The following is an 11,920-nucleotide window of genomic DNA, read 5'->3' as shown; positions in this document are numbered from 1 at the left end:
ATAATCTGAAATGTATTGTTGAAATGTGATATAATGTGTGAAATGCTAAGCAAGAAGGCTATGGAAAAAATAGGTGGGGGAATGTTGGCAAGTAAAGGGTTCCTGAGAGTATTTTTTCCATGGCAGAGTTACAAGGCCAAGACGCTCAGAGTCCGTGCAGATCTCAAGGACAAGTATCCAAGGCAACCAGCTGGCCTTATCTATAAGACTTGGCAGATCTGGCCAGTTGGTGTGGGGGTCAAGGAGTTTGTACAGAGAGAGAGCTTGTGATATATTCTATTGTCAGTAAAGTGACTCTTAAAACTTATTACTTGTCTGGCTCATTGCTTCAACTGGCATCTAGCCTGTCACTATACTGTTCTGCATCCTGGGCATCTGCTTGCACCAGATACAACATCCAACAGGCAGTAACAGATAAGGCCATAGGAACATACCTTCCCTTAGATAAGAAAGTGTATAAAATGTCAGGTTTTATAGCATTCATTACCCTCCACTCCGAGTCGAGTGAGGGTCGAAGAAAGCAAGAAGAACCATTCCTCTGTTCCATCCATGACATCTGATAGAACACGACATGTATTTTCATGTACTTTGTAACTTTGGCTCCGTAATATGACTTAGAATTTAACTCAGTCTTCCATCTATTGTAACTTTTTATAACTAAGATGTGCCTTCGAAGTCTTATACTTTGATGTTAAATGGATATCCAGCAACTTCCTTCTTGCTGATATGTATTCTTATTTTTCTGCTTCTGCAATGTTGGCTAAAGCCACATAGAGTGCATTTCATTAGTTGTAGTGTGCAAGATATGAATAAATAGCATATAAATATCATTCTACTGCCAGAAGTCTGACTCCCAAACAGAAAATTTCTGGCACCTGCTAAGATTCAAGAAATCTTGAGTGAGGTCTCCTCTGTCCTCCAGCTGTGTTTGATGACTGCTGTTGATAACCTGTGAGCTTAGGTGAGCTAACATTCGACATACAAGGATTCTGTGCAGATATTGAGGAAGAGAGAAAGCAAGAACCTTTGACCCTGTGCATTCACAAGAAGAGGGCCGGCCTAGCCGGTATCAGGGGGTAGGAGTTGGTGAGGGGAGTGTGGATGCTTGCATGGTGGTGGAGGGAGTTGGGAGTTAGCGAGGGTGGGGATTGTCACACAGGGGGTCGGCCAGCGCAGTGACCAGGGGGGCAGAGGCCTCCGTGTGTGTGTGTGTCTGTGTGTGAGAGAGAGACTTGAAAATGACAGGACAGAGGAAAAATTCTTATTTCTATGTTACACAAGGGAAATGGACTATATGAAAAGCATTGTCTGTTACTCTTTCATTCCAGAACTGAATGAACAAAGCCAATTTCTTAATAAACTTATCTTGGAGATCACTATTTTGTGCTTTTCTTTTGTATGCTAATTTGGTCATTAATGTTGTTTCTCAAATCTTGCTTAGCCCTTCTATTATATTTTTTTATAATTATTTTGGGCAATGCAAAGTTTAGCACCAGTTAATAAGTTTGCCAACAATTGATAATCTGTACTTCTTACTTCATTGTTTCTTACAAGAATAGCTAAAGGTTCCTAAAATAGAGCGAACAATAGCAGAGATAATGGGCAACATTGGCATGTCCCTCATTCTAGTTTAATAAGTTTAGACAAATGATTATTCACAAATATTTTAGCTGTAGGATCCGAATATAGTAAATCCATTCAGGATTTAAATGTTCCCTCTGGTTCATTTCCTGCGAGACCTTTGATAGAAATGCCCATTCAACTGTGTCAAAAGCCTTCTCAGCATATAAGAAGAGGAATATTGCTTGTTGTTTTTGAGTTAATTCTATGCTGTTAATTTTTTCACAGGCTGTTGTAATTTTCTATTTCTAATAAATCGGGTTTGATCTTGTTGAACATATTTGGAAACTATATTATTTAGTCTATTTGCAGTTTTAGTGGTCCATAATTTTGCATCCTGGTTTAATAATGAGATTTGCCTAGATTACTGTGGTACGATTGGTTCTTTACCTGATTTTAACATTATCTTTATTATTGCTTCTTACCAGGTTGATGGCAGTATTTTTTATCAGAATGATTTGTTTTCATTCATTCACTGTTCTGATCCATACCCATTCATTTTTTTTACAAAAATATTGCATTTAAATCAAATACTCCAGTTATATTGAATACCTACTGACCGGAGATTTTCTGTCAAGAAATTAAATTCTCTTCTTTTAGCCAGATGTCTGGCTCAATATTATTGAACACTTGAATTTCTGTACGTCCCACTATTAATCTATTTTTAGCCCCTGTGTTTGCAGTATTGCCTCCTTAAAGCAATAAATGCAATTAGTACATCCTGAGATTTATTCAGTTTTTTAGCTGTTTTTGCTCCTATTCCAGTTGCTGTTTTAATGACCATTCCTGCAGGACTATACAATTTCAGATATTCCACCAGAAAAAATTTTTTAAAAGCCCACTAGATCTTTTTTTTTTTTTTCTGGAAGGCCTCTACATTTTAAATTATGTTTTCTCACTTCAAATTGTAGCTCTTGCAGTTTATTGTCAAACTTATTTAAGTCTGTTTTATATTGAACTTCTTTACCTCTTACATGTCTAATTTCTTTTGAAGTAGTTTCTTATATACAGTAGCTTGGGCCAATTTCATTTTTGCAGTTCTTCTATTAATCTATCTTGCTTTTCTAATTTTTGTTCTAGTATCTGCATTTGACTTGTTATCTGTCTCAACTGCTCTTCTGGTTTTTTTCTCTCTCCACAATATTCTTTACATGTGGAGCTTTTTTTAACTAAAATTTCTAGGAATTTCCTGTCTTTTTGTTATAGAATCTTGTTTATTCTTCCTTCAGCGTTTCTCTGCTCTTCCTTTAAGAACTTCTTTACTGATATTATCAAATTATAATTTTCTGATTTATTTCCTCAGTTTCAACAGACGTGTCTGATACATTTTCCAATGTATTTTCTTCTTTACCGTCTTCTGTTTCAACAGTTATTTAATTCTAAAGCACTCTGCTCCTCTACTGATCTTTTATTTTGCTGTTATCTTCTATTCCTTTATTTTGTTCTGACTAAAAAATAAATGCCTCCTTTAAAACTCATTTAAAGTTTTCTTTTAATCCTTAGTAATTAGACTTTGCCTGATCTTGATTTTTTAGTGTTTTTCCCCATCTTATTTAACCAGATCTCTATTTAAATAGTCTAAATTTCTAATTTATTTAACTATACTCAGTAATAAAACTCCATAATTTGTTCAAAATAATATTTCCAAATCTCCAAATACACTTAAACAGATGTTATTTCATCCCCCAATATAATCTGTTAATAATAATTTAATAAATGTCAATTTCATCACAATTTCAAATTCAAGATAATCAGGTTATAATCAGATTCTAAATACACTAAACATGACTATTTCTTCTAAATGTCTCTCATGAGAATAATTTTCTTAAACCACATAAATTAGAATATTACCATTTGTCATGCCCGCCCGACCCTCAGGGTCCCGGGAACATGCATCAGGCTCAGACCCCCACCCTTAGGGAAATGAGACTGGAACCAAAAAGCTATTACTTCACCCTTGCCAAGGCTGTGTACGCTCACAACAACCCTGCAAGGTAGAAGGTAGGCTGCCACCACCCCTGTATACTGGTCCACTCAGAGCCAGGGGATCTCTGAGCCCAGAAGGTATATAAAACCAAGGTCCTAAAAGGCAAGAGTCACAGTTACACTCCTTGCCAGGCACCTCTGGTTTAACACTTAAAATCCAAGCTTTTAACTTCTTAACCCTCTTTGGTAGTGAGTGACTGAGATTGGGTCAAAACACTGAATTTAGAACCACCCCTTCTCTCAAATGAACACACCAGGTTAAATAGAAGTAGCTTTATTAGAAAATATATAAGTGCACATATCATATAGCAGCAAGTAATCCTTTAAGACCATTCACCCAACAGGGGTTTAGGTTCTTACAAGAGAATTCATACACACAACAAGAAAATAATAAACTAGCTCACCTAACTACTTACATACGAGGTAGTTGGTTGCGTGGCACCTCTCCTAAGAGAGATGGATGTTCAACATAAAGCAATGGAACCAGACATAGGTTGCCTTCCCATAAGCAACCCCAGGAACCATAAGGCAGAAAAGGTTTGGAACTCTGGTGCCAGTCAGCATAGGCAGAGAACAGAGAACAAAGGCTATGGGTCCCTAGCCCTATACTTAAGGGAAAAGGATCCTAACGGTCCAAGATTAATTGACCAATCAGGAATTGACTGATGTAACTTTCTTCTCGATGTTTCTCACATTTTCGCGCCTTCAGGCCCCCCTCCCAACGGTGTTTTCCAACTGCATAGGCCAAGGATGACCTTGGGTGCCAGGCACTTGCTAATCAGCAAAGATAAACAGGTGCAGCTTGTTAAGGCTTCTTCTAACCGTCTTCAGCTGGAAAAATGAAACTTAACTTTACAAATTGGCAAGGCTTGTCTTTTCTGACTGTAACCATCTCCCAGAGTCCCTTACTGGAGCCAAAGTATTGTCAGCAGATTTTTAATAACTCATGACCATTACAGGTTCATGACACGCCCCTTTTTGGGAAGATGATGTCAGAACTCTGGATAGTTCTGCGTCATCGCCACAGCAACCAGGGATAAGGGAACAATAAAAAAAATAATAATAAAAAAAAAATTCCACCAACATTACACTATATACAACATATATTTTAAAAAAAAAGAAAGAGAGAAAAGAAAAGAAAAAGAAAGAAAAAAAAAGAACAAGTTAATACATTTTTAAGCAAGTGAGCTACTTCTTGACTTATGCCTTCTTAATATATACTAAATTACAAAATAACAACAAAAGGGAAAAAAAAATTAAGGGACCCCTAAAACACCCAAGAAAAGAAGACTTTATTAAAAAATAAAGAGATAGAATAAAAAATGGGGTGATCCAAAAACTGGTCCAGGTTCAAAAAAGGTCATAAGCCATAAATCTTATAAAAGTCCATAAAACATATTAAAAGCGTAAAAGAGTAAAACAAGGTCTAAAAACAATCCAGAGGTCATCAGAGCCGGAAAATCAGTCCGTGGAATAGGCATGAATCAAATGTCAGTCAACTGGAACAGGTAACCGAGATAGGACATCTTCAGCAACCTCCACAGCAGGAGTGCAAGTCAAAACCAGGTGTTTCCTAGAAAAATATTGCTTCATCATATTCACATGGTATACTTTAGGTTTCTTATGGGATTTAGGGTCAATTAGCAGATAGTTGGTGTCGCTCAACTGGGCCTTGACAATCAAAGGGCCTTCCCAGGCCACCGACAACTTATTGTCTACTTGGGCCTTTAGTACCAAAACTTCTGACCCCTCAACAAAGTGTCTTTCTTTAGCGTGAGCATCATAATGGGCTTTCTGCTGTTGTTGAGCCTCCCCCAAATTCTCATGAGCGACAGCCAAAACATCTCTTAAAATATTCTGTAACTTCTGGAGGTAAGTTACTACCGACACAGGCATAGCTTCCAACCTTCCTTCCCACTCATTCTTGAGTAATGACAAAGGCCCCACCAGATCCCTTCCAAAAACTAGCTGGTTGGGGCTATAGCCCAAGCTGGCAGAGGGAGTAGCCCTATAGGCGAACATCAGGAAAGGTAAAGCTACATCCCACTCTCTAGGATGTTCTAACACATACGCCCTTAACATTTTATTAATAGTGGCGTTCATTTTCTCACATAGCCCATTCGAGGAATGGTGACCAGCAGTCATAATGTGATGTTCCATGCCAGCAAGTTCCCAAAGTTTTTTAGTTAACTTGGCCACAAAACTCGGCCCTCGGTCTGACAAAATAGTCTTGGGAAACCCCCAACGCGAAAATAACTCTAACAAGGTTTTAGCAATGACTGGGGCAGTGATGGAACTCAAAGGAATAGCTTCAGCAAATCTCGTGGCAAAGTCAATTACAGTCAAAATAAATCTTCTCCCAGTCTTAGTCGGATTAAAAGGGCCGATCACGTCCACAGCCACTTGAGCAAAAGGTTCTGCCACAATCTGGGATACTTGTAAGGGTGCCTTGGGGTGATCACGCGCATACCCAAGTTGTTGACAAATATCACAGGATTTTACATATTCTTTAACAGTCTTAGCCACTAAGGGCCAATAAAAATGCTGGGTAACAGAAAACAAAGTCCGTTTCACACCCAGGTGCCCCGCAGTCACAACATCATGGGCCAACCGCAATACATCCAGGCGAAAAGGTTTTGGCACAACTAATTGTCTGACTGGTTGCCAGTCCGTAGAATTCCCCCCAGGTACATGTTCTCGATAAAGCAAGCCTTTGTCCCAATAAAATCTCACTTTCACAGTCTCTGATAAGGCAGGAGGGCTTCTCTCGGCTTCTTCTCTGCAGTTTTGCAAACTCTCATCCTTCAGTAAAGCTGCCTTAAAGGCTTGGGAGCTGGCTGCCGGTAATTTACATTCCTCCGTCTCCCCCACACTGGGTTGAAAGGAGTTTTTTCCCTGTTGTTCGGGCAGGGTCCCAGCCCTCCCAACGGCAGCCCTCTCTTCCTCGCCACCCAAAGGCCATTTCTCCCCACAGTCTTCCATAGGTTGTGACAAAGTTTGAGACCTGGTAAGAGCGTTTATTTCCGCTTCACGTACAGTCTCTTGATGGCTTAGGAACAACAGATCAACTCCTATTAAAACATCCCATAAATGGTCATCCGAATGAACTATAACTCTATGGCGTCCAGTCCAGCCTCGGTATGAAAGCACCACATCAGCTACAGGCACTTGCACTGTCTGCTGGCCATACGCTGTGACCGCCACTTGTAACTCTGGAACATATTGCTCCGGCTTAACCAGCCGTTCCGCAATACTGGTAATTTCTGAGCCTGAATCGATTCTTCCCTTGACCTTAATACAGTTTACATATATGGATTCGGAAAACTGCGTTTGAACCCATTCTTTACATTCCGATGAAAGGGGTCCTGGAGAGTCTTTCTCTGGAAACAAACTATTCTTTACTCCTCCCTCTCGATCCCCTGACACAGTCTGTACAACACTCACCGGCAGGGCTTTAACAACTGGTCCACGAGGAGCCTCAGGACGGTCTTGTGAATTTGGGGCAGAAAATACAAAATCCGATTCTGCTCCTTCATTCTCCTCGGCTGACGACCATGAAGAAAGTTCAGGAGGTTCCGCTCCAGGGGACGTTAAGTCTCTCACGCGTGCAACTGGAGCAACCTTTGGGTTCTTCCTTCCAGCAGGATTGGGCTTAGACAAGGTTTTAGAACAGGAATTAGCCTTATGACCAATTTGCCCACATTTAAAACAAATTATTTCTCCACGGGGCTTCTCTTGCAATGCAGCCTCGGGCCGGGCGGAAGACACTTTGAAGTAGCCAGCAGGCCCCCCTTTCTCTTCCTTCGCCGGTTGCCCTGGTTTCTGCATACCTGCGGTCTCTCGCCTCGGCGGTTTCACAGGAACGTACTCCGGTCTCTGAAACAAAGTATACTTTTCTCCAGCTCTGTTTGTAAACATACGATCTGCTAGCATGCCTGCTTCAGTCAGAGAACGGGGCTGCTGGTCTCTGACCAGAGCCATCAAATCTCGAGGGAGGCGTCTGTAAAACAGTTCTTTTGCAAACAGATCTAAAACCTCCTCTCGGGTTACAGCCTCGGCTGTGTCAGCCCAACGTTCCACATTTCTGCCCATCCGTGCAGCAAAGGCTGAGAAGCTTTCCCGAGACTTCTTCTGGTCTGCTTCTAAATGCCAAAAACAATCCTCTGATGTTAGCGCAAAGTGAGACTTGGCTAAAGCATAAAAGTAGTCAAAATCATCTGCATACTCCAGTGGCAAAGAGTTCAACAGTTCTCTCAACTCGCCTTCAGCATTAATGCGTAAAGCACTCATCCAGTACTTTTTAGGCACACCTTGATCTCTACAAGAGTGAGCAAAAACTTGGAAGAAGGTAAAGATGTCATCTGTCTCACGAAAGGTCGGAAAGGATTTTTTATGGAGGTCTGGTCTTCCTCCTCGCGGTTGTTGCATCTCACGAGCAAAGCTTTCCCTACTCCGGCGATCTTCCTCCATAGCCTTGAACTGCAGGGACAACAGCTTCATTTGCTTAGCCAGGTAGCGCTGCATGCTCCTAGGCAACTCTTCCTCATCCAAATCTGATTCCTCCTCATCTTCGCTATCCTCAGTTTGCTTAGACACGAACTCCTGGTCATCCACAGAAGGCTGAGGCATAAACGACAGAGCAGCAGCGCCTTCTTCCAGCTGAGCAAGCTGACTAGGCAACGCAGTGTCTGCCAGGAGCACATCCTCGGCTCCATTCTTTTGAGATCTGGTTTTTATCTTTTGCGACATTCTGCACTAACCTTACTACCCAAAGTAACAAACAATTGTGTCAGAAGTCTCTTTAAAATTTACAACTTGCTGCAATGCACTTATCTCACACAGCGTGTTCACTTAAGAGCAGGAATGGCTTCGATCCCACCGCTGCCACCATGTCATGCCCGCCCGACCCTCAGGGTCCCGGGAACATGCATCAGGCTCAGACCCCCACCCTTAGGGAAATGAGACTGGAACCAAAAAGCTATTACTTCACCCTTGCCAAGGCTGTGTACGCTCACAACAACCCTGCAAGGTAGAAGGTAGGCTGCCACCACCCCTGTATACTGGTCCACTCAGAGCCAGGGGATCTCTGAGCCCAGAAGGTATATAAAACCAAGGTCCTAAAAGGCAAGAGTCACAGTTACACTCCTTGCCAGGCACCTCTGGTTTAACACTTAAAATCCAAGCTTTTAACTTCTTAACCCTCTTTGGTAGTGAGTGACTGAGATTGGGTCAAAACACTGAATTTAGAACCACCCCTTCTCTCAAATGAACACACCAGGTTAAATAGAAGTAGCTTTATTAGAAAATATATAAGTGCACATATCATATAGCAGCAAGTAATCCTTTAAGACCATTCACCCAACAGGGGTTTAGGTTCTTACAAGAGAATTCATACACACAACAAGAAAATAATAAACTAGCTCACCTAACTACTTACATACGAGGTAGTTGGTTGCGTGGCACCTCTCCTAAGAGAGATGGATGTTCAACATAAAGCAATGGAACCAGACATAGGTTGCCTTCCCATAAGCAACCCCAGGAACCATAAGGCAGAAAAGGTTTGGAACTCTGGTGCCAGTCAGCATAGGCAGAGAACAGAGAACAAAGGCTATGGGTCCCTAGCCCTATACTTAAGGGAAAAGGATCCTAACGGTCCAAGATTAATTGACCAATCAGGAATTGACTGATGTAACTTTCTTCTCGATGTTTCTCACATTTTCGCGCCTTCAGGCCCCCCTCCCAACGGTGTTTTCCAACTGCATAGGCCAAGGATGACCTTGGGTGCCAGGCACTTGCTAATCAGCAAAGATAAACAGGTGCAGCTTGTTAAGGCTTCTTCTAACCGTCTTCAGCTGGAAAAATGAAACTTAACTTTACAAATTGGCAAGGCTTGTCTTTTCTGACTGTAACCATCTCCCAGAGTCCCTTACTGGAGCCAAAGTATTGTCAGCAGATTTTTAATAACTCATGACCATTACAGGTTCATGACACCATTATTTATTTGATATTTCTTTTAATAATGGGATTTCGTTCATAGGATTGTTTAAGAGACACTTCATTGATTAATGGGCTCAGGAAGGTCAAGTTATAACTATTATATCTTCTATAAGTCACACTAAGATATAAATTCATTCTAGATAAGAAAAATAAAAAAAGAATTAAGCCTTTAGCAACCAATACTTGTTTTTCTCTATTGGAACAGCTGTAGCAATAATAATATTCTACTATTTCCTCTTATTTATTTATCCCCTCTTTGTTTTTCAACCTATAAGATCTTATACCAAAGAATATAACATAGGCACTTAGTTTAATATTGCTTGAAGGATCAGGACTTAGTCTCAGGCCTCTCTCCAGCCTCTCTGGAGGGTCTCACTTGAAGGCCACTACCTTTCGAGCAGCACCCTTAGTGTGTGCCCTCATTGTGGCCTCTGGCCACTAAGAGTTCTCTTAAAGCAGTGTCCCAGAAGAGGGTCCTCCACTCAGCTGTTCTGGGCTTTGCTGCCTCTGCCACCACTTTGGAGGCAAGTTTTCTGCCCTTCTTCACCCCAGGCTCAGCCACTGCAGCTGGAACTAACACAAGTTTCATTGATTTCATAGAAAATAAATGCTGGGTTACTAATTCCCCCCCCCCCGCAATACTTCCCTTGTGAGACAGGTGGAAATCCATCTGGTGAAACATATCCCATTACTGAATCTGTAGACTAGCCAAAACCTTTACCTGTTGAATTTCTGCTTGCCAAGCAGCTGCAAAGGCACCAAAGCCATGATAGGAAAAAAGTTGACAACCTATATTTAAATGTTGTAAACCTAAAGATAACATTCCCAGTTTTACAGTTTTCCATGAATATTTTGGGCAATGCCAAAAAACCACCATTGTGATTTTTTTTAGTGTTTGTTGCAAAACTATTTGCTTATTTTCTTTTAACTCATTTACTATCTGTAATCATCATGTAGTTTTGTGATGTCATTTCATTTGCTGTGTGATCTTTGATTGGCTAGGTTTACCTGTGTAAATAATACAGAATAGAAGACTGTGCAGCATTTTTAGCAGTATTTGACATTTATATCTCACCTTCAACCAAAGTTCTCAGGGTGGGTCACAAAATAATACAATATTTGATCCCACATATATAACAGTAATAAAAACTTGTTAAAAGCAATATTTCATCCAATGCATCAATTCTGAAAATAAACAGCAGTAGTACCCACCCATCACCCAAAGGTCCAGCAAAACTAAAATGTTTATAACTGCCAAAATTAATGGCAATGAACAACCACTTTGTTGAACTGCAATCCTTCACAGGTCTATTCATTCAGGCCGGGTGCTGGCACGTGGCCAGTTTGGGCCCTGGCCGAGGGCCCCTCCTTAGGGTGGGAGGGTGAAACCCATGCAACCTGACATTACTACGAATCGCACAACGGGAGCTCCCAGGTACCCCCAATACAAGCTGTGTGGGCTTAAATAAACCCGCCTGCCTCACCTACTTGTGGCATTAGTGTATTAGTGTGCATGGCCGGCGCAATGCACATGCATGCTTGCCATCACCCAAGATGGCAGCAGGGGCATTCCTAAGGGGCTGATGCCCCTGCTGCCATCTTGGGTAATGGCAGGCATGCAAGCACAGCACATGGAGCATGCACACTGATGGCAGAGATAGGTGGGTTAGGAGGGTATATATAAGCCTCATGCTGCCTAAGAGGCGATGTTGGGGCAAACAGAGGTGCAGGCCTCTGCAGGCTGATGCCCAGGGGCCCAGTCATGCCTTGCACTAGCCTTGTATTCATCAGTAAATCCTCCTTTCTGTGGGATTTGCTTAGGGTTGCCATATTCCAGTTCCATAAATCCGGGCAGGTTAATTTGCATATTATGCAAATTATTTGCATATTGTTTGCATATTATTTGCATATATGCAAATATTTGCATATTAATATTTGGATTGTCCAGTTGTTTTGTTTTTGTGTCTAGGAATTACCACCAAAAACTGGGGAAAGATGTGAGAAATCTTTTTTTTTAAGCAACATTTTCAGCCTTAAATGCCTAGACTCTAGTTTCCAACACTATGGAGTATTTATTGATTGATTAAGAGAATTTATATCCTGCCCTTTTGCTGTTAAAAACAGAGCTCAGCACAGCTTACAAATATAATAAAAACAATAAAAATACACAATCAATATAAAAACATAATAAAAACACAAAATAGCAACAAACATAAAGTAAGTCAGGGCAGCAGCACGGTTAACCATAACACATACAATATGTTTCAGAGATGTGGTGGGTGGAGAAAAACAAGAAGCCAAAATGTTAGGAAAAGGA

This window comes from Rhineura floridana, chromosome 1 (assembly GCF_030035675.1).
Source record: "Rhineura floridana isolate rRhiFlo1 chromosome 1, rRhiFlo1.hap2, whole genome shotgun sequence".
NCBI lineage: Eukaryota > Metazoa > Chordata > Lepidosauria > Squamata > Rhineuridae > Rhineura > Rhineura floridana.
The sequence above is the reverse complement of the archived record's forward strand: the minus strand, read 5'-3'. Positions refer to the sequence as shown.